Genomic DNA, 26,747 nt, shown 5'->3' with positions numbered 1-26,747 from the left:
ATGAGAGAGAAGGAAAGGAAGTCGACACGGAATGTGGTACAACGAGCAGATGAGCGTTGGGGGCCATCGGGGCTCAGCCCCACTGAGGACCTCTAAGAGACAACGTAAAGCTTGCTCACGGGGTGAGGGGCACGAGCCACCAATTCCGTCCAGCAGCAGGAGTGCCAACCCTGCAGCCCTTCAGTTCCCCTACCACACAGCCCAAGCGTGCCCCCGTGCACAGGAAAAGCCCTCGGGCAGAGCTGCAGGCGTCTTCAGTAAAACACTGGTGGTGTGGGATTAGTCAGTGCCAAGGGGTACGGATGGGGCGCTGGGAGTGACTGCTACTGTGCTTGGGCAGTGTGTTGCCTGGGTGTGCGTACAGGTCTGGGCCAAGTAAATGCTATCACATACACCAGTTTGTTTCCAGATCCATCCCTGCCTTTTCTACCCTGCTCTGTCTCAAGGGGAACTGCATTTCCCTGCTCCCTTGTTTTCTGACTTCCTGGTATGTTTGGCCAACAGGAGACACTGATGGAAATCCCAGGGCAGGAAGAGGGAAGACACCAAGGTATTTCTCCCCACATCCCTGCAGCAGCTGGGTCTCTGCCACAGCTTCAGTTTCTTTCATAGACTGTGGCTGCAACTTTTGCCAGGCGGCCCCAGCTTCTAAAGCTGTATTTCTACCACCCCCTCCTTTTGACTTTCTAGCTGGAAATGTGGTTGCATGGTTGGGCTTGCCCTTTTGCACCTCTGTCATTGCCATGAGAAAGCATTTTCCCCTGTAGCTGCCCCTTGTCCTGGGACCCAGAGTCAGACTTGACCCCAATCTGTGATGAGGAGCCACACCCGGGCAAACTAACAGCCAGAAGCAGAGCTGCCCAGTCGAGCCCAGCTGAGATTAGCTGACCTAAAGATGTAAAAGCAAGCATAAATGAGTGTGGTTTTAAACTACTAAGCTTGAGGTGATTTGTTACGCAGCAAACGCTGACTGGTAACACTACCCATTCTCAGCTTCCTTTATAACAAGCACTGCTGTATCGTCAGGGAAAGCTGAAGCATGAGAGAATCATCCAGGGTAGTTAGAGAGTTCAGGGAATATGAGATAACATTTTGTTGAGGAGCCATTATGTGCCAGGCACTGTGCAAGAGACTTTGTGTGTGTTTATGTGTTCTTCAATTCTCGTGAAAACGTTGTGAGATGTATACTGTTTGCAGCGTTTTACAGTGAGGAGGATGAGGTTGAGCGCCATTCATTCTCATCACCTCTCACCTGCTTGTCACACAGATGCCCATTCGTTCTTTGGTCCAGGTCTCTGGCCACGCCCATTGTTCGTGGCCATGCCCCGGAACCACCCGCCATCCCTCACCCTCTGTGGGTGGATACTCAGCAAACGTGGCTCCGTTAAGTCTCTCCCTGAGAGTTGCCAGATCAAAACTGCTTCCCAGGGATTCAGCCATTTCTGGGAACCTTTGAGTGAATTTATTTCACCAGGATGTGTTCATCATCTCTCTCTTTTAGGACATTTCCTACAAGGATGAGATTAGGTCCGTTGAATGCTAATCACATCCAGTGATGTCTGCATGACATCAAGACTGTAGCTTCGTTTGATGCTTCAAATTTATTGGTAACTCAAATTAATTCACTTGGCAAATAATTACTGCTCTCCCACTTGGAGGCAGGCACCATGTGAGGAGCTGGGAAGGCAAAGATGCATAAGTCACAATCTAACTGAAATTTGAATTTTCAGGATATCATTTTTCATTTGGTATGGCTACCTAAAATATTCGTATGGTTTTTAGTTCCCTCTGAAGAAGTAAGACCAAGTGGCATTTTGGGGCCACCCATGTCTCTTTTGGGAATGATAACCCAAAGGGAAAGTCTGCTGCAGACAGAAGATGGGCGTTTTCTCTCTCTCTGCTCCCATGCATGGTCCTCTGAGAAATCAGTAATGGTTGGATGCCTTTCCTGAAAATTCTGCTTAACCTGTAATAAGAATAGTTTGTTGTTTGTTTTCTCTGTTGGTTTTCAAATAGAAGATGAGGAAAGTTCTGTGATGGGCAAGTCTCTCTTTATTCCAGGTAACCCTCCCAGGCCATCAGCAAGTTCTGTAGTTCGGGGCTGGGGAGGGGGTTATGGGAATCTTCTGACTCTGAAATCAACAGCCCGTTGCCACTGTGGATTAATACCCTCTGAAGCAGCATTCTGCAAATTGCAGTCTACCAAACGCCTCCTCCAAGTTATGAGGGGAGGGCTTGGAAAAGTACAGATGCCTTGGCCATACCCCAGATTTACTGAATCCAAATCTGGGGGGCTGGAGTCAGAAGAGCTGCATTTTTAATGTGCCCCCAATTCCCCCGCCCCCGCCCCAGTGAATCTCAAGCACACTAAACTTTGAGGTTATACTCTCCTGCTTCATTGCAACTTGAATCTCACCCTAATATTGTCCACTTAGTGTTCTGATTCTTGGGGGGAAAAATCTAGAATTTTCTCTTTAAGATCTAAAAGCACACATTACGAAAGGGGAGGGATACTGTTGTAGTTATCTGTTGCTGCCGAACAAACCATCCCAAAGCTTAGTGGAATTAAACAACAGTTTATTATTATCGCTCATGATTCTGTGGTGGTTTTTGCCTGGGGTCCCTCACAAGGTTGCATTTAGAATGCAGCTGGGGCTGGAGTCATCTGAAGGCTCGACTGCACTGGACCTTCAAGGTGGCTTCTGCACTCACACGTCTGGTGCCCCAGTACTCTTGCACATGACGTCTCTCTCTAGCAGAGTAGCCTGGACTTCTTTCCCGGTGGCTCAGGGCTCTAAGAGGCAGGAAGTGGAAACCTCCAGTTCTGTTAAAGGTATAGTGTACAACCAACAAAACTCATGTCTACGGAATTCTACTGGTCAAAGCAGTCACAGGTCACCTAGATTCAGGAGGTGAAGGAATAGACTCAACCCCTCAGTGGGGAATGGAATGGACGTGGCTGGTTCCACTCCACAATTTGTGGAGCTGAGCGCAAAATAAAAATGTAGGGCCCCTTGTTCGAAAAACCAGGAAAAAGTGCTGTTACAGATACTTAAATATAAAGCTTTTCTCCTTTCTCTCAGGGTCTTTCTCTTGATCTGTCATGGTGTTTTAAAATTTTCTATTTAATGTAGTTCTAAGTAAAGAAAAATTAAACATTTAAATTATTAACATGAATTTACCATTTATCTATATCTTGTGCAATGTCAGTTTTACATGCAAATGTAAGAGCATTGAACTCACGCAGAATCGGTGAAATTACACAATTTGTGTTTCGAAGCTTGTACACCCATATGTATTTCGTTCTTAGCAGAACAGAGGAAACGCTGCACAAAACGAACTCGACTGTTTTACTTGACTTGATATGCGTGCATTCTGCCAGCACTCTACATTCTGCTCACTGATAAACAAGGAAGGGGAAGGAGTGAAAGAAAAGGAAATCCAAGGTGCCTTGTCTTTCCCTTTTCTTCTACATACATCACCATTTTCAGTGTGAGCGGTTGGCTAACACGGAAGTAATGCAAGAAGGAATATGATAGGGCTCCTTGGTCGTTTGTGTTCCTTCAAACGCCAGTACTTTCTTTCTGCATCTGGAGCAAATACTGTTTCAAATGGAAAGCATGGCCTCTTAGGGCTGTCAGCTCCCCCACTTACTCAGCTGTAGACATCACATACTCACTTTGCATTTGCCTTGAGTCTCACTGAACTCCCATGCCTTGTGGGTTCACCAGAATTCTGTGCTCATGGGGCATCATGAACCCCAAGGCTAACAGGGCAATAAGAAATGGTGGACACACTTCTTGTATGTATTTCCTCTCGTCACGTGATGTTCCATCGGCCCATCAGACTTCACTGACAAAACACAATTTCAAACATAAAATTATTAAGATTGCTCGTCCATGAAGTTGGCCGTGGGTGTATATATACACAGCGGTATGCTGGTAAATGTTGAATAACCAGATATCTGGGGAAAGAAAAGCCCTGATTGGTAGTATTTACCACCATGGCTGATTGCAAGCTATCAACATGATGTCACTTAACACAGAGTTGGGAGGAAATGCCCACTATCAGCTCTGGAGAGTTGGTATGAGCTGCTTCCAGAACAGAGGGGAAGGCATTGATGATGACAGCCATCTTTGGAGACAAGCTAGCACATATACAGTGACCCTAAAAAAATAAAGATAGAGAGATACATATACATACCTGTGTGTATAGAAAGAAAAAAGACTGAAAGGATATATACTAAAATGTTAACAGTGATTATTTCTTGGTCATAGGATTAGAGGTGATAATAATATAATAATTATTTTTGCTTATCTGTAGTATCCACATTTTCTAAGATAGATAGGCATTACCTCTGTAATAAAAACATCCACAAAATGTCTCCACAAAGTTAGTACAATCTTTAAAGCATAGGTTTAAAGGAGTGCAACTCTGTAATAGTTGCTACACGCCATGAATAATTTACAAATTAAATTGATTTTAAAGCACAGCTAAAATAAATTTGATAAGATGGGCCACAGTTATGTTCTTTCTTATCATTCACATTTGTACACTTTATAGTCAATGAGGAGTGACAGCCATTATTTAGAATTCCAGCAAAGAGCAACCATAACTCTTTGTCACCTACTCAGCATCTAAACAATGGCCTGACTGCTCACCTGCCTGGCCTGGGCCGGAGGGAAGGGAACCAGAGTCCACACTAAAGAACCAAGTTTATGACCGCTGAGCCAGAAGGGAGGAGAGGATGGTCTCTTCGCAAAACTGACGAGAACAGTAAGGAGGGCTGAAATATGTCAGCGAGACCTAAGAGGAGGGGAGAACGAAGGGGGATATCAGCACGTATCAAAATCTCACACCGAGGCCGTGAAATTGAGGTTCATAAAGATGAGGAGATAGGGAAACATTTCAGTCCAGGAGCTGGGGAAGGAGAAACAAAGCAACGAGGGATGGAGGAAAAGAATTCAAATGACAAATCCCAGAGAGCCCCTAGGGAGTAACCGGCCTGTAATGAGCCTGCGTCCTACGTCCATGTGAATGTTGGATGAGCACAGGACCGGCCAGAGATATTCCTAATTATCTTGGGGGTGAATGGGGAGCTGCAGCATTGTAGTAAAATGAACTGTGGTCACAAGGAACCTAGCTGGATCCTGCTAAGAGGTTCCTTTCTCCAAAGGAGAGTCCTGGGAGGAAGCCCGCCAGCGGGGGAGGGGCACGCCTCTGGTCTGTTGGAAGGGAGGAGAACTGAGCATCTGTTTGGCGCATTCGATGCAACATCAGGGACTCTACCCGCTTCGCAAACTCTAGTGTGCCCATGAATCACCCGGGGAGCTGGTTAAAATGCAGATTCCGATTCAGCAGGGCTGGGGTGGGGCCGGAGAATTTGTATTTGTAAAAGGTTCGCAGGTGATGCTGACGCAGCCGCCGGTGAGGGGACCACAGTTAGCAGCTGGGTCACAATGGCTGGATAGGACAGTCCCCTCCTCTGTGCTCAGGTTCTAATGAACTGGCGGAGCATCCCGCCCAGTGCTGTTGGCTTTTGCAGCCTGCCTGGCCGGGCATCGGTGGGTCGGGGGGAAGGAGCCAGGACAATTTCCCCACATCCCTTCTTCCTGTTTGGGTATTCAGTATCTCTCCCGCCTCCCTCGGTCTTTCCTTCTCCGCACAGCCTTCCTCTTTGCAACAGCCTCGTCATTACTGCAGGAGATTTATTTTTAGAGTCAAGGCCACAGAGTTGCAGATTCGGCAAGGCCTAAAACAAATCGACAAACGGAAAGTGTTTGTCTTTGAAGCGGTGTGAATGAGGGGCCCGCTAGCCCAGCCTGTCGAGAAGCTCTTATCTCTGCTTGTTTCCCGAGTCACCCACGTGGGCTGCCTCTTCCCCCCTCCCAGATCAGAAAGGAGGTGGAAACACAAGAAGCAACTGAAATCTCCTAATCGTTCCCCTTGAGATCTTGCCCAATCCCCCGTTTAGCCAGCCACCCCGACAGAGGTGGCGGCTTGCAGAAAAGGGGCAGCACGAAATAAGACAGAGTTCGGCCATGTCTGAGCCCCAAATCCCGAGTGAAGGGATCAGGGTCAAAAAATAACATTCATAAAAATAAGTAAATACGAGGTGGAAATGATGGAGGTCGTGAGAATTGTCTTTCATTTTCCTCGAGCTCCTAAGTGGGGACTCAGTGAAGGACATGGAAAAAACAGCCTCACTGCGTGACAACTGTCTCAGAGCCCTTCCAAGCCCCGCCCTTGGGGACAGAACAGCGACTCGGCTGACTCTTGTTCACCCTCCCAGAGGCCTCACCAGTAAATTTCGTCTTGATTCCCTCCTCTGGGTTCCGGGGCCAGGTCCCCCCCAGCTCCATTGCTGTGCTCACCTTAGGTGGTAATTACTTGACAGTCAGTTCTTAGAAACCAGCTCAAGATCACCTTTCCCAGGTCCTCCAGTGTGCCAGGCACTGTGCCACATGCATCCTGATAATAGAAGAAAAGAGTCCTAAGCTAGCATTTATTGAAGGCTATCATGCATAATGTACAGTGCTGAGGGTTTTTATCTGAATTTAATTAGCTCCCTTAATTCTCACAGCGGTGCTCTCAGGTAAGTATTACACCCATTTTACAGAGGAGGAAACAGAGGCCCAAGGTGGGGTTAGAATGGATTCCTTCTAATTTTTGGCACTCCTGATTGTGTGAGCTTTGGACTCGGGGTACAGAGGTCACCCACACACACAGTTTCCCAGCTCAAGAGTCTGAGTTCCTGGTTTTCGGATTGCCTCTTTTCGGGGGCCTGGCCTGAGAATCCCAGAGGTCAGTGACTGCATAGGTCAGAGGTTTATGGGGAGTTGGCAAGGTACGTGGGAGGGGGTGGGAAGCAGTTTTAAAGGCTTTACTTTTTAGAGTAAAATGTAACTACACTAGCTATCTATTTGACATTTGGTAGTGTATATAAGTCCATGCCACTCTCTCACTTCGTCCCAGCTTACCCTTCCCCCTCCCCGTGTCCTCAAGTCCATTCTCTACGTCTGCTTCTTTATTCCTGGATGTGGACCATTTTTAAAGTCTTTATTGAATTTGTTACAATATTGCTTCTGGCCGTGAGGCATGTGGGATCTTAGCTCCCCGAGGAAGGATCAAACCCGCACCCCCTGCATTGGAAGGTAATGTCTTAACCACTGGAACTCAAGTCCATTCTCTACGTCTGCATCTTTTTTTTTTTTTTTTTAACGTCTGCATCTTTATTCCTGTCCTGTCCCTAGGTTTTTCAGAACCTTGGACCAACCCCCCACCCCGCCCCCCACCCCACGTCCAATTTCCTCTGCTTTGTATGAAGAGGTAACTACTCCTAAAATCAGATCATGAAGGAGGTAGAGGTGCCCAGGTCTGTTCATTTAACCAGTATTTCCTGAGTGCCTGCTATGTGCTCAGGAAAGCACATCCCGGTCCTCAGGATTCGTCCACTGAATGGGAAGCCGGGCAACAAACAAGTAAATGAATGAATGTCTCATGTAACTTACACGGAAAGGAGTCACATTGGGTAAGGAGAGGGTGGGGGCGGGCTATTGTAGGCAAGCTGGTCAGGGAAGGGATTTGGAGTAGAGACCAAGACAAGGTGAGGCAGGCGGGGAGCAGGGGGGAGCTGTTGCCTGGTGGGAAAAGCAGGTGTCTAGAAGCAGGACCAGGCTTGTAGGGTTCAGGAAACAGGCCAGCACAGCCTAAACAGGGGCTGCCAAGTGTCGGGGCAGGGAGAGCTGGGGCCTGATTGGTAGGCAGGACCAGATCAGGAGGGTCTTGCGGGCCATGGTGAGGAGTTGGGATGCTTTTCTTGAGTAGTAGGTCAAGATGGCCTTTGGTGGCCATCACTTAGCTAGAGAGTGGGTAAAAAATGTCTATTCCAACCCCTCCTCAGGTACTCAAGCCTAAGGTCTGCACGGCTGGGGGAAAGCATAACGAGTCACACTGGTGATTCCCAAGTGGAGGGTCCTGGACCACACTTTGAGAAGCTGGGCTCTGAGCTCTGATCCCTGGTGGAGCAGTCACTGCTAGTGTCCTGCCCATTGCTTCCCAAGTCTTTCCTCTTGAGGGCTGTGATTGGCTGCCTGCAGTGGGGGTTAACCCATCCCCTCAACCAATGACCATCAAGGAGTTGATGGATGGGTACTTTGCTTCCTTGCCCCTTGGTGGGCCAATTCAGAGGTGTGTTCCACATGGTCTCCAGTGATTTTGAGTCCCAGTTGCCCACAGTGGGAACTAGCTCATAAACTCTCCCTGTATTGCCTTTCCTCCTCTCTCCATCTCACTTCCTCATTTCCCTGCTGATGCTCCCTGGGCTCACCTGCCAAATAAACCACGGACACCCAAATCTTTGTCTCCAGGTCTGCTTTTGGGGGAACCCAAATTAAGACATCTGGTCAGGACTTCCCTGGTGGCGCAGTGGTTAAGAATCCGCCTGCCAGTGCAGGGGACACGGGTTTGAGCCCTGGTCCGGGAAGATCCCACATGCCGCAGAGCAACTAAGCCTGTGCATCACGACTACTGAGCCTGCGCTCTAGAGCCCGTGAGCCACAGCTACTGAGCCCGCATGCCACAACTACTGAAGTCCACGTGCCTAGAGCCCGTGCTCCACAACAAGAGAAGCCACCGCAATGAGAAACCCGCGCACTGCCACGAAGAGTAGACCCTGCTCACTGCAACTAGAGAAAGCCCGTGCACAGCAATGAAGACCCAAAGCAGCCAAAAATAAATAAATAAATAAATTTATAAACAAAACAAAACAAAAACTTATTTAAAGAAAAACAACATAGGCAGAACACTCTATGACATAAATCACAGCAAGATCCTTTTTGACCCACCTCCTAGAGAAATGAAAATAAAAACAAAAACAAACAAATGGGACCTAATGAAACTTAAAAGCTTTTGCAAAGCAAAGGAAACCATAAACAGGACGGAAAGACAACCCTCAGAATGGGAGAAAATATTTGCAAATGAAGCAACTGACAAAGGATTAATCTCCAAAATTTACAAGCAGCACATGCAGCTCAATATCAAAAAAACAAACAACCCAATACAAAAATGGGCAGGAGACCTAAAGAGACATTTCTCCAAAGAAGGTATACAGATTGCCAACAAACACGTGAAAGGATGCTCAACATCACTAATCATTAGAGAAATGCAAATCAAAACTACAATGAGGTATCACCTCACACCAGTCAGAATGGCCATCATCAAAAAATCTACAAACAATAAATGCTGGAGAGGGTGTGGAGAAAAGGGAACCCTCTTGCACTGCTGGTGGGAATGTAAATGGATACAGCCACTATGGAGAACAGTACGGAGGTTCCTTAAAAAACTAAAAATAGAACTACCATACCACCCAGCAATCCCACTACTGGGCATATACCCTGAGAAAACCATAATTCAAAAAGAGTCATGTACCACAATGTTCATTGCAGCTCTATTTACAATAGCCAGGACATGGAAGCAACCTAAGTGTCCATCGACAGATGAATGGATAAAGAAGATGTGGCACATATATACAATGGAATGTTAATCAGACATAAAAAGAAACAAAATTGAGTTACTTGTAGTGAGGTGGATGGACCTAGAGTCTGTCATACAGAGTGAAGTAAGTCAGAAAGAGAAAAACAAATACCGTATGTTAACACATATATATGGAATCTAAAAAAAAAAAAAAAAGGTTCTGAAGAACCTAGGGGCAGGACAGGAATAAAGATGCAGACGTAGAGAATGGACTTGAGGACACGGGGAGGGGCAAGGGTAAGCTGGGACGAAGTGAGAGAGTGGCATGGACATATATACACTATCAAATGTAAAATAGATAGCTAGTGGGAAGCAGCCGCATAGCACAGGGAGATCAGCTGGGTGCTTTGTGACCACCTAGAGGGGTGGGATAGGGAGGGTGGGAGGGAGACGCAAGAGGGAGGAGATATGGGAATATATGTATATGTATAGCTGATTCACTTTGTTATAAAGCAGAAACTAACACACCATTGTAAAGCAATTATACCCCAATAAAGATGTTAAAAAAAAAAAGGACATCTGGTCTATGTGATAAGCAGGAAGCCCCCATTTAATAGTCTCTCTCTCACAAGTGATGGCACAAACCAGTTGTCCAGATATCTTGTAGGTAGAATGTGGGGGCCATTAGCTGGGGAAAAGGACAGAAATAGCAGTTGGGAGGGCCACAGGCCAGCACTATCACATCCCATACAAGGACAACAGTGGACCTCAGGAACATGGGCACAAAGAAGAGAGAAAACAGTTTGCGTAGAAAATTGAACATAACGTCAGCTCCATGAGAACCAGGATGTGGTCTGTTTGCTTCACTGCAATAAAGCCTGGTCTGGCATCTAGTAGGTGCTCAATAGTATTTGTTGAATGAATAGATGAAGCAAAGAAAAAGTAAAAAACCACGGGGTCCCATAGAATGGGAAGCTATTGATGATCATTACTCTCTCGTCCAGCCCCTCCTGAATCTCCTCAATCAACTTTCTTTTGGACTCTGTGAGGTATCCAGCATCCTCTCGGTCATCGCCATCCAATATTTTCCTGCCCCACTTAAGCTAGTGTCACGTGCAACCCAAAGAACTTTACTAGGACAGTAGTATAACATTAATGACCATGGCCATGCCAACACTGTTCCCACTGTATCCATTTCTTCATCTTCCTGAGTCCACAGCTAGACTACATTTCCCAGGCTTCCTTGCAGTTAGGTTGGGGCCATGTGACTGAGTTCTAGCCTATGGAAAGTAGGCAGAAGTAGTATATCTGAACCATAAAAATCTGTCACTCAGGAGCCTCCATTTTCTCATCTTGTTCTACCTTGACCTTGGAAGCCACATATTGAAGTTCGTAGTGCTGTTTTCCACAAGATGAAGGGATCCTGGATCCCTGAATCACCATGTGCAAGGCCGTCCCTGGAACGCCTGATTGGAATGTGATGTGAACGAGAAATAAGCCTTTCACACATTCTGTTAAGCCACAGAGATTTGGGGGATGTTCGTTACAGCTCCTTGCCTGTCTCCACTAACTGAAAGACCTTGTAGCTCAGGCGTGACTGTTGACCTGAAAGGCAGTGGGGAAGATTCCTTGGGCAAAGGAGCAGCTCCACGCCAGAAGCATCCTGAAAGCATTGTCTGTGATGCTGATGGAAAGTAGGAGGGATCCACCCTTTACCCCACACTTCTAGAACTCCTCAAGGGGTCTTTGAAAATAAAAACAAACAAGAATTCTGCACAGAACCTTCGGTCGTGCCAGGTACAGAGAATCTACTGGGAACAGAGCCCCCTGGAGCAGCAGTAGCCCCAATTCCCCTGACTTCATCAAATGGTGATTTTGTATAGGGATGAATTTGCAATTTGTTTCCCTGACCTGAGACAGATGGTTACGATGCCAAAATCTTACATTATTTATGAGGCTGTGCAACGTTGGGGAAAGGACTGGCCGGGTGGTTTCAGGTCTGTGTCACAAGGGCAGGTCATGCTGCCTCTCCCAGCCTGTGTCCTGGTTTGTAAAGCGAAGGGTGGGGCGGGGAAGGGCGGGATGTGTGGAACAGACAATTTTTGGAGGTGTCTTCCAGGACAAATAGCTGAGAATTCAACATCTGCATGCCCAAAGGAAGGAGAATACATGCGTTTTGAAAATGAAAGGAAAACAGCAAGGTGAGCCTGAGGACTGGGGATGTAGCCTGCGCTCCGTGATTGAAATCTCCAGGCTGTCTTTCTCCCCCACGCTGAGGCTGAGAAACAGGAAACCAGACGCAGCAGGAAGATATCCACGAAGCCGGCCTTTCAGGCTCCTGGGGAACAGCACGGCAGAAGGGCAGGGTTGCTATAGGAGAAAGAAGGCTGGAGCCAAACACGGAGCTGCCGTGTCTGTGACCCAGACTGGCCATCGCTGTGGAAGGCCAAACCGGGGAGGCCTGGCACAGGGCCAGAGCTGTCACCGTCTGGGCATCTGAGCCCAGGGAGCCCCCGAGGTCAGCTGTCTCCCCAGAGTGGAGAGCGGCCAATTTGCACTATCTCAGCTGCCAGTTGCCGCCAAGTCACAGCAAAGCATTCAAGGTACCAAAGACAGCCCATGTTGCCCACATCCGCTCCTGTGACTGAAGCCGAGGCTGGGAGGGGCCCTGGCACACAGGACTTGCAGGCAGCCAACTTTGGCAGGGGGGTTTTAACCTTTTGTGGACCATGTACCCCTTTGGCATCTGGTGAAGTCTGTGCGCTTCTTCTCAGAATAATGGATTTAAATGCATCGTATAGGATTACCGAGGAAACCAATTCTATTGAAACGCAGTTATCCAAATATTTAAAAACAAGTTTGTGAGGGAGTCATATATGTGCTTCTTTATTAATGCACTCAACAACAAGATTTAGTGGCAGATCTAATAACTACTCTCATTTCACCCTAGTGAGGAGTGTACGCGATCTTTAAAGATATCTGCAACAGCTCTGATGTGCTGTAAAGATAGCTGTGGCTTCTACTGGTGACATTCACAGGGACTGCTGATGCTACTATGGTTTCTCGCCTACGTTCATGATGGAAGGAAGTGCTCGATTTCAGTTAGAGGTTAGTAAAACTGAAGATGTAATTTTTTTTCCCATCCGAGTTCACGGACCCTTGAATGTTACGCACAGACCCCTTTGCCTGGTATGGAATGGCTGCTAGGGGACGGGAGTGCTCTGGGGACACAGAAAGGGCTCTGGAGCAGTTCTTTTCTCATCTGTAGGCAGGGCAGGTAGGACTAGATCGGGGTTGGCTAATCGGTGCGAAGTGCTGCCTCCCCGCTCCCCTGCCCGTGGTAAGCCTCGCTAATTGATCGAGGCTCGGCTCCCCACAGAGCCCAGAGATGGGCAGCCCGCTTCCCAGCCCAGCGCTTCAGGCAGCCATCGCTAAACGATCGGAGCTGGCACCAAAATGAAACCGATTTGCCATTCCAGGGCTGGAAGCTCTCTAAGGCCCATTTCTGCCCTGACATGATATGATTACCCATGATTAAAATATGGTCCCTGCCCTCAAGGAACTTCTGAACCAGTGAGCATCTTAAAGGTCGGTGGGGAGCGAGGAGGGGGGGACATCCCTACACAGTTCCTCACCAGGCTTTCAGTCATTTCACAGTCAGGGCATCGATTTTACTTTTCGACTTGTAATTTCCACCTCCTGGATTCCATTATCACTCGCTCAATACCCGATGACTTGCCATTTCTCTGGCCACCACTCTGAGACTCATGCATTGCTGAGCATAAGCTGAAGACATTGCCTGAAACACATTACTACCTGGAAGTAATGATTGGGTTTTACACAGCCAAGACCCTGATGCTTCCGTACATAAGCAATCATTCCACCTTCCTCTTTCCCAGTCACGTGGACTCCCCGGAGGGAACCCAGAATTAACCCGCTGTGCTCAAGCCCCAGACCCGGGACACCCCAGCCTCTCTCATCCACGCTCCTTCCCTTCATGTATGAAATACCCCGCAGCTGGGAGCTGCTGCTCCCGCCTTATGTTTTAGATATGCTGCCATTAACAGATTTTTTGGAAAACACCCAAATCTGTCCAACCATAGCTGCTGGAAGCATTTCTTTATTAACCCGATGGGGAGGTATAACGTAGTGGCAAAAGTTTTAAGCCAGTGGTTCTCCAAGTGTGGACCCCAGCTCTGAAGCGTCAGCATTGGCTGGAAGCTTGTTAGAAAAGTGAATTCTCTTCAGGATACTGATTTCATTTCCTTTGGATGACTGTGGCGATTATTTCACAATGTATACATAGCCTGTGCTCTAGAGCCCACGAGCCACAACTACTGAGCCCGTGTGCCACAACTACTGAAGCCCACGCACCTAGAGCCCGTGCTCCGCAACAAGAGAAGCCACCACAATGAGAAGCCCACGCACTGCAACCAAGAGTAGCCCCTGCTCGATGCAACTAGAAAAAGCCCGAGTGCAGCAACGAAGACCCAATGCAGCCAAAAATAAATAAAAAACAAAACAAAACAAAACAAAACATCAAGTGTGACTCCTGAAATATGTACACTTTTTTATTTGACAATTATACCTCAAATAAAGATGGGCGTGGGGAGAAAAAAGAAGCAAAGCTAATTCTCGTCCACAGGAGAGACCCACTACTCAGAATCTCTGGGGGTGGGGCCAGCCCCTGAGGCCCCCAGGGAATTCTAATGTGCTAAAGATGGAGAACCCTTGGATTGAGGTCCATTGCCATCACCTTTTTTGGCCTCAGTTGATTCCTCTGTAAAATGGGAGCAACAACACTCACCTCCCTCACCTCATGAGAGGAATGACTCAAACAGTGAGTGTGAGAACCGTTTGCAAAGCCAAGGCAAGGCCAGCTATTATTATTGTTAGGCACTTTGTTGCAGGATTTTGGGGGTGATGGGGGAGAGTTAGGGGAGATTTCACTTTAAGCTGAGAGACTTGAACTCCACCCCGGTTGGAGGAATGCGGGGATCGTTGTTTTCCACAGCTGGGATACTCTGGGGCTCAGCCCCAAGGGCTTGCCTGGCTGAGGCCATGTCACTACTCCCCATTGACTGGCTCTGTGGGGACTTGACTTCCCCACCTGAAAGTCACAGGCATTTGAATCCCCCTCAGATCTTTCTCCAGTGACTCTGATTCGCACAGTTTCTAATTCAGGTCAATTAAAATTCCTGGGTCTGAGCCGCCTGGCGGGGAGGGAGATGACAGGGCAGCAGCTTTGGCAGTGGAGACCAAGTGACAAAACAAGCCGGGCTGTTTGCAGCCGCGGCCACCCCCTTAGGGTGAAAAAACACAGACAAATGACAGGCTCTGGTCAGGTAAGCCAGCAGATGGGATGAGCTTACTGCCCCAGTTTAGCGGGCCAGGTGGTCTGTCAACCTCAGATCAAACCAAACAGAAGGCAGGAGAAAGAAAAGCTGGCAGAGAAGTCCTGTGGGCCCAGCGGGCTGTCCTCCCTGGCTCCCTGCTGAACCCGGCTGGGACCTGTCGGTGGCCTGCTCTTTGGGCAGGACCGGAAGGAATACCAGTCTCATCCTTCTACTTTACTTGCCATGGGAGATCTGAGGCCCTGGAGATCCAAAACTTTACTTAGATAAACTTAGATATACTTAGGGTACCATTTAATTTTCTCAACAACCCTATGAAGGGGGGGGGGTACCATTATTATCCCCATTTTACAGATGAAGAAGTTGAGGCACAGAGAATTAAGTAACTGGCCCACTTGACAGAGCTAGGATTCAAACCCAGCAGCCTGGCTCTACAGCCCAAGCTCTAAACTGTGAAGCTAAACAATCCCCCCTCCCCAGAAGGACCTTGCAGACAGGAAGAAACCAATGTCATCTAACCTGTCAGAGGGATTTTGCAATTTCTTAGGCGCTGGAACATTTTCCTCTGAAGGATCTCATCTTGAAACCACGTTCTGCCCCCAGGGAAGGACTTTTTAAGTTTGGATGTGACAGAGGGAATCAGAAAATAGAAAGTAAAAGTTAACTGCACAGATAATCAAAGATGCTTAACAGAAAGACAAAAAACTCAAACCACATTCCAATCAGCTTATGAAGAAAAAGCAGACTGAGGACAAAAAATATGGTTGATATAGTTATTTTAGGAAAGAGCTCATCCGAATTGATGTGGAAATATTAAGAAATGAGCAGAATACCAGATAACTTTTTAGTTATCTGTGTATAAGTATTGGTATAGCAATACTTAAGAGGTCAGAAGGGTAAAACTGCATACATATGTAGCTTGTGGTGGTTTAAAAAGGGGCAGCGACAAGAACTTCTGTTCTCTTTGTCCAAGTGATCTGATTCCTGGGAATTTATTCAAAAGAAGGAAAAAAATTACAGTAAGTCCCCTACATATGAACAAGTCCCGTTCCGAGAGCGGGTTCGTAAGTCCAATTTGTTCCTAAGTCCAACAAAGGTAGCCTAGGTACCCAACTAACACAATCCACTATATAGTACTGTACTGTAATAGGTTTGTAATACTTTTCACACAGGTAATGTGTACATAAAAAACAAACACAAAAAATAAAGAAAACATTATAAATCTTACAGTATAGTATCTTGAAAAGTACAGTAGTACCAGTACGACAGCTGGCACACAGGGGCTGGCATGCACGTTCACATCTTTGAAAGTTCGCAACTTGAAGGTTCGTATGTAGGGGACTTACTGTAGATAAATTAGCTGATATATGCCCCTCCTCTGCTGTCTGTGGGCTGCCAACGGAAGCCACTCCTCCTAGCCACTGCACTGTCCCCACATTCTAGGCTCTGGAAGTCATCTAATGACTCTGATGTCTGACCAAGGGATGGAGGCCCAGGGCATTCTGGAGTCCGCAGTCCTATTGGCCTCAGCCTACTTTTGTGTTTTGGTTTAATTCCAAGGTAATTATTACTGGGAATGTTTGATATCTTAAAAAAATATATGGGCCAATGAGCACCTGAAAAGATGCTCAACATCATTAGTCATTAGAGAAATGCAAATCAAAACCATGATGAGACACCACTTCACATCCATAGGATGGCTATAATATTTTTTTTTAAATGGAAAATAACAAGTGTTGATGAGGATGTGGAGAAATTGGAGCACTCCTACATTGCTGGTGGGAATGTAAAAGGTATAGCCACCACAGAAAAGAGTTTGGCAGTTCCTTAAAAAGTTAAACACAGAGTTACCATATGACCAGCAATTTCACTCTTAGGCATACACCCAAAGGAGTTCAAAATGTAGGCCCACACAGAAAACTGTACACGAATGTTCTTAGCAACACTATTCATAATAGCCAAAAAGTGGAAACAGCCCAAATGTCCATCAACTGATGAATGGATAAACAAAATGTGGTCTCTCCACATAGTGAAATAGCTTTCCACCATAAAAAGGAATAAAGGACTGACACATGCTACCACATGGATGAACCTTGAGGACATTGTGCTAAGTGAAATAAGCCAGTCACAAAAGGCCAATAGTGTATGATTTCGTTTATATGAAATGCCTAGAATAGGCAAATCTACAGAGACAGAAAGGAGATTAGGGGTTGCCAGGGGTGGGGGAGGAGAGAATAGAGAAAGGCTGCCGAATGGGTACAGAATTTCTTTTGGGGTGATAAAATATTCTAGAATTAGATAGTGGTGATGGTTGCACACCATTGTAAATATACTTAAAGCCACTGAAATGCGCACTCTACAATGGTGAATTTTTATGGTATGTGAATTTTACCTTAACAAGACAAAATATGACCTACCACCTCTTTTGTGGACCAGGTACTGTGGTAGGAAGACCACCCTGTTACTTCTAACTCTTAGACAAAGCCTTTGGGCATTGAGGCAGGTATTAATATCCTCATTTTATAGGCACCGAGGCATCCAGCAACCTGTCCCGGACCCAAGGTCACACGGTGGTAAATTTGCGAACTGGATCCACTTTGGGAATCTGCTCCCAAAGTGTGGGACCCTTCTGAGAGGGTCCCCACCTACTTAGTCTGTGTGGCATCGGGGATTCTCAGGAGTGCCCCCATTCTGAAGCTGGCACAGAAGCCCAACCGCATTCTAGTGGCACACACTCACACTGATACATGTGTGTGTACCTGTGCGTATGTGTGCGTGGGGTGGCTGTTTCTACCCCATCTCCCACCATCCCCTCCACTCCAACTCCCTACAGGCTGACTTCCTCACAGAGCAGCTGGAGGGCCTTGAATATTCTGGTCTCAGGTGCCAGGAGGGGCAGCTAGTGCAGGGAACCCAGTAAGACCCTGGATTCACAGAGAACTGTGGTCAACTTCTGCAGCAGAGGCTCCTGGTGCCAGGCCCAAAGTCCCTTGGCATTCATCAGTCCAGAACATTCTCAAAGGGCATGAGATCCCCACCTGAGGGCTTTGAGGCAATGCCCCTGGGAACATCTCCCAGGCACTGATACATGGGAACGAGAGGACGAAGACTCCAGCTTTGCCATTGCCCAAGTGGGGTGACGCTGAGGCATCTTATACAGGGTCTCTCAGAGGAGCCCGGTGGGTTGACTCCCAACGTCTCACTCTGGGAACTGGCTTGACAACACCTTCCTTACTGCCCACTTCCCTTCTCTGCCTCACTTCCCCACTCCCAAATCAATCACTTGGCCCCAAATCCTTGTCTCAGGTCCGGGAGAGCCCAGCCTAAGACATTTTCCCTTGGTTACTCTTGCTGTATGTCCTTGGGCAAGTCTCTCAGTCTCCTAGAGCTTTTCAGGGGTGAAGAGGCCGACCCAGGGGACGAGCTCAATTACGTCTGGATTGTTCATCTGACCAGGGAAGACCTAGAGGGAGGATTAACTATGATCAATTCTACTCCTATACCTCTGAGGGGTTCAAGATAAGCCAGATCACAACAGCAGGGGGGAATTTGCCAACCTAAATCTGACCACTCAGGGGCTGTAATCTAGAAAATGTAGCTGGAGGCTATGTGTCCCTTCCACCCCTCGCCCAGCCCCCAGGACAACTTCTTGGTCAGCCCAGGAGGTTGGGGAGGGATCTGAGTGGGAGTGGGTATCAAGAGTGCCTGGAGGGACAGAGCCCCTGACCACCCCAAAGACAGTGACTTTGGGTTGGCCTTGCTTGGACTACCCCTGGCCTGCCCAGAATGTTCCAGAGCAAGACTGACAGGTCTGGGAGCTTCAGCTGGACCTCCAGTGTGACAGATGGCCTCCCTTGGCTGGGTTGGGACTAAGCTGGCCTTGGGGCTGGGGTGCCTCTCGTCCCCCTCCCCCCGCCCCCCTTCTTTGTCTCCAGGCCTACTGCAGGCCTGGCTGTAAGCATGTTCGCTTTCGGTCCTATGTGCTTGTCCCTCGTCTGTACAGCCGACTGACCTTCTCAGAGGGTGTGTGTGTGTGTGTGTGTGTGTGTGTGTGTGTGTGGTGGGTAGTGGGGGGGTGTGGGCTTGTCTGTAAATGAGAAAGAAGCAAATGAAATACCTCGGGAGGGTGGGTCCCTGTTCCGTGCATTGAGGCCGCCAGCCTGGCACCTGGAAGAGCAGGGCTGCCTGGGGAGGGGAGGGGGAAGGGTGTCTCTGAGTCTGTGACCTTGGCCTCTAGGCCTCTGGGTGACTCTCCTGGGTGTCTGGCTGGTCTTGGCCGGCTCTGTAGCTGTTGAGGCTGCCTGGGCTGCCCGAGGCCGCTTTCTGCCTCTGCCACATTCTTTTTCGCAGACAAACAGATTCCTTTGCTCCCTGGAACAGCCGAGCGGGAGGAGCAGCTGTGAAAATAAACACACGGCAGCTGATTGGAGGGCTGCGGGCTGTTTGCTGGGGTCTGCCTGGGTCCAGAACTCCCCAGCCCCAGTGGGTGCCCTGGCCTGAACCCAGGCAGGGGAGGGTGGGCCTGTCCCTTTGCTGCCTGGGAGTAGGCCAGCCCTTCTCCCTGGGTTTTCCTCACAGAGACAGTCGTCAGGAGGCTCTTGGCAGGCCTGGTCCTCTCTCCAAGCCCCCTGACTGGCTGTGACCGTCTCCAGCCAAACCCAGAGAGAAAATATTTAGAGAAGGGCCTTTCCTAAGCAGAGCCGGCCCTTGGGTCATTGGGAGTAGTCCCGGGCCTCTGTCCTGAGACACCCTGGGGTGCCTTGAGTGGGCAAAGCAGGCCACGTGGATACTCCCTGAGTCTGTGGGCTGGGAGGACAGCTAGTTATATCTCTGATTCTATTCCATGGTGAGTGACGAGCCATATGCCTATTGGAACTGGGAAACCTTTCCTCAGAGGTAAGGAAACAGATGCAGACAGTGGTGGTGGCCCAGAGCTGGTCAGAACATTCTCTCTTCTCCCCTTCATGGTGTGGAGCGTACACGGTATGGGGCTGCCAGCCACAGCGTCAGGGCCGCAGCTAACAGCTCTTCGCTTTGCAATCAGCGCGCACCTTCGCCTCCGGTGCAGCCCTCCCAGAGCCCGGCCGTGTGGTAAGCGGGAGGCTTGCCCAGCCCGGAGCCCGAGCACAGCAGCTGCAGATGATCAGCCAGGAGTCCCTCAGCAGTGCCTGGGCCTCCCCATATGGAACAAAACCCTCCAGGGCTAAGTTTGGAATTGTCTATACATTTAATCAACCAGTGTTATTAGTCTGCTCTGCTCAGGCTGCCATAACAAGGACCACAGACTGAGTGGCTTAAACCACAGAAATGTACTGCCTCCCAGTTCTGGAGGCTGGAAGTCCAAGATCAAAGTCCCAGCAGGGTTGGTTTCTTCTGAGGCCTCTCTCCGTGGCTTGCAGACGGCCGTCTCCTCCCTGTGTCTTCAAGTGGTCTTCCCTGTATGTGTGCCTGTGTCAATAGACTCCCGTCAGATTGGATTGGGGCCCACCCTTGTGACCTCATTTTACCTGAGTCACCTCAGTAAAGGCCTTATCTCAAATACAGTCACATTCTGAAGTCCTGGGAGGTGGGGAGGGCAGGACATCAATGTATGCTTTTTTCTTTTGCAGGGGGAACAATTCAGCCCTTAACAACCAGACTGCCACTGACCTCTCTGAAAAAGAGAGGGGCCACCTCCCCTGGTAAATTCCGCTCTGTTTGCTCAGCTCTCTGGGCCACGTGCACGAGGCCCAGGGCCACAAATGCAGCCTAACACGAGGCCGGAATGTCAGAGCCAGAAGGCCTCAAAGGCCACCTGAGCCACAGGTGCACATTTCTTATCTGGCAGGTGAGGGGTCGGGCCTGGAGAGAGGATCTGTTCAGTGGCCCCTCAGCCCAGCCTGGATGGGAGGGAACTTGTGTCTCCCAATGGCCAGGCCAGGGTCCACTCCCTGCACTGCACCAATTCTCCCCACTGATCTCTTCTTCCCACTCTGGCCTGTGAGTCTGTTTCCCACCCTGCTTCCTGCCTCTCCTGCATCTTCTCCAGTCGGGCTCCCCCAGCCTCCCACCTAGCAGGTGCTACTCCCACTGCTTTTCCTCCGAGGAGAAGTGGGGGGAGCAGAGGCCTGTCTTCCTGGGGGGGTGGCTTCCCCTTCCACGGCAGTGGAAGTGGTACTGAAAACTTGGCCTCTGTGCACCAGTGCTGAATCGAATCTCGGAGACAGAGTTTTGGGTGAAGTAGAAAAGAATAGCTTTATTGCTTTGTCAGGCAAAGGGGACCACAGCAGTCTTGTGCCTCTCAAAACTGTCCCAACCCAGCGGGATATGATGAGGAGTTTTATAGCAATGGTTCAAGGGCAGGGTTGCTGATAAGGATCAGGGTGTGTGTAGGGCCTGCACTCCTTTAATCTGGCCTCAGGTGGCCTCCTGATGAGCTTCTTGAGGTTATCCAGAATGAAGAAGGCTAACATCTTCCATTTGTTGGGGGTTTTAGTTCTGTAAAGAGCTCAAAGATATTGTTATGTATATCCCTAGACAGGGAACCAGGACCCTGCCCCAAGGCTGCACTATTGTTTCTTTCTTTCTTTCTTTTTTTTTTTTAAATTTATTTATTTTTGGCTGCGTTGGGTCTTCGTTGCTGCTTTTTTCTAGTTGCGGCGAGCGGGGGCCACTCCTCACCGCGGTGCACAGGCTTCTCGCTGCGGTGGCCTCTCCCGCTGTGGAGCACAGGCTCCAGGCGTGCGGGCTCAGTAGCTGTGGCACACGGGCTCAGCAGTTGTGGCTCACGGGCTCTAGAGTGCAGGCTCAGGAGCCGTGGTGCACGGGCCCAGTTGCTCCGCAGCATGTGGGATCCTCCTGGACCAGGGCTCGAACCCATGTCCCCTGCAACGGCAGGCGGATTCTCAATGACTATGCCACCATGGAAGCCCCTGCACTATTGTTTCTTGACTGCTTCTCCCTTGTCTCTGCATTCCATCCCTTCCCTGATTAGCAGCTGTTAGGATCTGCCCTTTGGGACTCAGGGAAGGTCATGGAGGCTGGAGTCTATTCCCTACAAACAAGAAATGGGGGGGGTGGACACCGAAAGGCTTCTGTGTCCAGGAGCCCCACAGGGTCCTGCTCGGTTTCAGAAGGGGCAGGATGGAGCCCAGGCCCAGCCTCGTGACCCCACTCTTTCTCAGCACGGGCCCAGGGACAGCTACGTCTTGCTCTCCCATCTCCCAGGCTTTGAGGGTGATGAGGGTTGGGTTCTCTGAGAAACCGACTCTGAGATGGAGTTTAGCACGCAAGGTGTTTACTAAGGAGGGCCCTTGGGATCCACACCTGAGGAAGGGAGAGGAAGGAAGCAGGAGTGGGTGAGGGCAGAGGGAAGAACTGAGCTGAGATCTGGACCAACAACAGCTTGGCCGAGCCCATAGAGAGCTCTGCAGCTTGATGGCCCATCAGAGTGGTCCCCAGGTGACACCCTGCAGCCATCCGTCAGTGGGTGTGGGCTGCCCCGGAAGGGGGCTACCTCAACGTGGCGGCTCTCAGCAGCTGAGGCAGACCCTGCCCAGAAGGGGCTGGAGCTGAGGGCTGGGAGGTGTGTCCGAACTCCCACCACAGGGGATGATGATGACGTCGTCACCCTAAGCTTGTGAGTGCTTTGAAAGCAGGACCTCCATGACCTGTCTCCCCCGTCCCCCTCCCCTCCCGCCCAAGTTACCTGGCACCCAGGAGGTGCTCACTAATTCCCTGCGGGGTGGTGGAGGCATCTGACTCCCCAGCCGCAGGCCTCCCTAGGAAGTGTGCTCCATTTCCAAGTTGCCAAGAGACTGGTCCTTTTGTAGATTCTTGGGTCTAATGAGAGGGACGCCTCCATTTCCCATGAAGCAGCAGTATTTTCATGTGGATTTTCAGCGAGTCTCAGGTTTCCAGAGCATCAGGGGATGGCTGTGACTGCTCGCCCAGGAAGCTATTGTTCAGCTTTGGTCAAATTAGACTGTGTCTGAATCCACAGGGGAGAAATTGGGTGGAAGTCAGGCATTGTCCGGAGAGACTGTTCCTGTAGTTCCTGTTTTGTGTCAAGAGGGAAGTCATGACCAGACAGCAAGAGGAATGCACAGAGGCTGATCCCTCTGCTTTGGGAGGATGGTGGGAAGATGGGGGCCTGGAGCTGGGGTAGCAATCTGGGGGCGTTCTAGTCACCCACTCTGGAATCTGGCCGGCGAGAGGTACATTTGAGAAGTGAGGGGAATGTTTGCCCCTGGTTGGATTGGGGGCTCTGGGAGGACAGTTTGGAGGTTGCACCCCACACTCATCTGGTGGACTTCACATTAAAGAAAACTCAGAGAGTGGCACAGTGTGGTGAGCCGAGCTGCCCTTGGTTCCTGGGGGCCGGCAATGGCACCCAGCAGTTCTCTCAGTGGAAGGTAGCTGTGTTGAGGGCCAGTGGCCTTAGCCAGAGTCCAGGTGGGGGACATCAGAGTTTTCAAGGTTTCATGGTACCAGTGAGAGGTGAGGGAAGGCAGAGCTGGCTGGAATGATGGGGCTGTGACTTCGCCCAGGGAATCGGACTTGGGGTTCTCCAGGCTCAGACTTCAGTCAGAGAGGCAAGGCCGTCCGCGCCTCAGCAATCACCATTCCAGGAGCAGCCAAGATCAGCCACTCCACTGCAGAGACCTGGAAGCTTTGTGGGGTGGGGGGGCGGGGAACGTGGGAGGGAGTGTCCTAGGACCTGATTCCTCCCCCTGCATGAGCCTCCTACGCCCTCCAGAAGCTATTCAAAGTGTGGTCTCAGGACCAGTATCCTCAGCGTCACCTGGGAGCTTGGTAGGAATGCCGAGTCTCAGGTCCCAGCCCAGAGCTGCTGAATCAGCATCTGCCTTTTAACAATCTCCCCAGGGCATTTGTGTGAGAAGTGCAGGGTAGAAACCTGAGAGAGCCCCGGCATTTGCTTGAAAGGACCATTTACACAATTGCACTGCACTCCGTCTCCTGGCTCCAGCTGAAATCTCGTCACCCCGTCCTGTCCAGTGATGCCGAGAAGGATTGGATGGGATATGGACAAAGAAAAAAAACTGGCATCTTTCTTCACTCATCTGACCATAGTGTGAGTTGATTTGTGGGTCTGCTATGTGTAAGGGAAGGCGGCGGCTCAGAAGGGGAAGCCATGCAGCCAGTTAATGGCGGAGATGGCATGAGAACCCACACACTTTGACCTTGACTTTTCACCGCTGACCCTCAAAGTGGGCCACTACCACAGGCCAGTGCCCGTCCACAAACTGGAACCTGTCCACCGTGAGCTGAGTACAGAAATTGGGGGTGAGTGTTTAGAAAGTTTGATAGCAGCTTGACCGACTCTGTTTATGTCTGTTAAAGCGAACGATAAAAGCCAGGACTTGTATTTCCTTTTCATTTCATTTTTTTCTAGCAAACCATTTTTATTGTACTTTACAAATGTATCCATCCATGGTGGATTGAAATTAATTAACAAGCAAACAAACCCAAACAAGACGGGTCCTACATCCGTAGATGGTTTGAGAAACCCTGCTTGACGCCATGCCATTTCAAGTCAAAGGGAGAGATTCTGGAAAACAGAAAATCATCATAAGCTTGCCCCAGGCTGGGCAAAACTTGTGAGCGCTGCAGCCTGGGGGGCAGGCTAACTTGGAAGGTGACGGTCATTGTAACTCTGTGTCCCCAAGTTTCCCAGAGGCCTGGCTACCATAGAGAAGTGGAGTTGTCGGGGGCAGGTATTAGTGGGAGCCTTAAGTTAAGTCATTCCATCTCCCTGCGTCCCAGTTTCCTCACCTGCTACTGGGTCACCTGCAAGGGGACCAGTGGAGCCGTCCTCCCCCGATGCTGTTGCCACCTGCCCTGAAGAAGCAGCAGATGTTCGCCAGCCTCCCGATCTGACGGGTGACACCGCCTTGGGCAGAAATGTCCCGGCAGCAGTAGCACTCTCCTCTTCCCGCCGAACCTGGCGCGTTCTCGTCTGGCAGAGGGACAAGCGCTTTCTTTTTATGAGCCTGCAAACCTCCAGCCTCCCAGCCTCCCAGCCGGCACGGCGCCAGGGGCTGGGCCTGACACACAGGCCAACATCACCATCCAGACCCACGGCCCAGCTGCTCCCAGTTCTGGAGCGTCTGAGTCACCCCGCCTCGGCCGTGTCCATGAAAGACTTTACAAGGATAAAGGAACAGGCTCTCCTAGGGGCCTGCTGATTACAATCTATCACCGCGTCCACACTTGGGCCTCCTTTCCCTGCAGGCCACGGATGCCGCTAAACCAGCAAAGAGGGTCATGGGTGTGAAAATGTGAACTGCTAAACCGGGGAAGGAGGCCCAGCAAATGTGCGATGTGTGAGCCTCTCTCGTCCTTCCTCACAGTGTTGTCTGTTTCCGTGCACGGTAAAGGAGGGCGGCAGGCACCGGCACATTTGTCCGGAATCATCAGACCACCCGGCATCCGGAGCCCTCAGGGCCGAGGCGCACCCGTCCACCTGCGGGAAGCCGGCGTCTGGAGGCGGCCCTGTCAGATGCGCCCCGAGGCTGGCCTCTGTTTAATGAGCTCGGCGCCTGATGTGCCGAGAACCCCCTGCTTGTTTAGACAGCCTCACTGGCCACGACACGCGTCCCCTGCACCAGACCAGGAGGGGCAGGTCCCTGAGGAAGCCTGATCCTTTATTCTTCCAGAATCTGCCCCAGCTTGGGTCAAAAGGATCTTGACCAAGGTCTGCTGGGGCCCAGAGAGCCTTATTTCCTGAGGGGCTGAGGCCGGCCAAGGGGGTGACAGGCAGTGTGGGATGCTCGGGTTCGCAGGGGATGCTCGGGGTTACAGGGGATGCTCGGGGTTACAGGGGATGCTCGGGGTTACAGGGGATGCTCGGGGTTACAGGGGATGCTCGGGGTTACAGGGGATGCTCGGGGTTACAGGGGATGCTCGGGTTGTAGGCGATGCTTGGGGTTACAGGGGATGCTCGGGGTTACAGGGGATGCTCGGGGTTACAGGGGATGCTCGGGGTTACAGGGGATGCTCGGGTTGTAGGCGATGCTCGGGGTTACAGGGGATGCTCGGGGTTACAGGGGATGCTCGGGGTTACAGGGGATGCTCGGGTTGTAGGCGATGCTCAGGGTTACAGGGGATGCTCGGGGTTACAGGGGATGCTCGGGGTTACAGGGGATGCTCGGCGTTACAGGGGATGCGGCAGCAGCGGTTGCAGCCAGTCCCTCCTTCCCCTGACGGGCCTCCTGGAGCCGAGTGCCGGCCACATTGCTCCGGCCTCTCTGGGCTTTCACATTTGATTGCCTTTCAGTGTTGGTGGCAAAGGAAAATTGCAGGTGCTGTTTGGTGGGCACAGACTGGGCCCCTTGTTAGCAGACTGATGGGGGACCGGGTGGCTTTCCCTAGGTCCTGATTTCTGAATCAGGTCTGAAAGCCTTGGTCCTTGTTCCCTCCTAGGTCGGGGGAAGGGGCTTTCAACCTTGTTCCTGCTTCCCCTCCTGCTGCCCCCGCCCCCAAAGTTTATACTCCACCCAGCAGCCAGAGTGAACTTTTAAATTTTTATTTTATAAACCTTCGATTTTGAAATAATTTCAGATTTGAAAAGTTGCAAAAATAGTGCCAAAAGTTTCTGCCTCCCCTTCACCTAGATTCCCAGAATCTACCAATTTTCGAGCTCTTGCTCTCTCCACACACACACACACACACTTTTTTCCCCTGAAACTTTTAAGATTAATTTACAGACGTGATGCTCCTTTGCCCCTGTATATTTCAGGGTGTATTCCGTAAAAAAAGCAAAAGCAGAGCAATGATATTCTCTTAAAAGACCACAGTATCGTTTATCAAAATCAGGAGATGAGCACTGATATAATACTATTTCTTGATTGACAGATCTTATTCAAATCTCATTAGTTGTCCCACTCCTGTTCTTTATAACAAAAGAAATAAAATTTT

The 26,747-nt window shown here is 49.9% G+C and overlaps 1 long non-coding RNA gene across 3 annotated transcripts; it reads right to left on the bottom strand.

Moving 5' to 3' along the window:
- Positions 1-322: 322 nt before the first annotated feature.
- On the bottom strand, positions 323-25,278 carry LOC309620890. 3 transcript variants are annotated; one of them, XR_014239715.1, is made up of 4 exons: positions 24,603-25,278; positions 18,946-19,225; positions 4,662-6,471; positions 323-3,852 (listed from the first exon to the last, which is right to left on the bottom strand). It is a non-coding gene; the product is annotated as an uncharacterized lncRNA (long non-coding RNA). The 3 variants fall into 3 exon arrangements; XR_014239716.1 differs by having other exon boundaries at positions 323-4,806; positions 6,375-6,471; XR_014239714.1 differs by having other exon boundaries at positions 323-6,471.
- Positions 25,279-26,747: the final 1,469 nt, after the last annotated feature.

Source organism: Balaenoptera borealis (genome assembly GCF_965194805.1).
Source record: "Balaenoptera borealis genome assembly, chromosome: X".
NCBI lineage: Eukaryota > Metazoa > Chordata > Mammalia > Artiodactyla > Balaenopteridae > Balaenoptera > Balaenoptera borealis.
The sequence above is the reverse complement of the archived record's forward strand: the minus strand, read 5'-3'. Positions and strand labels throughout refer to the sequence as shown.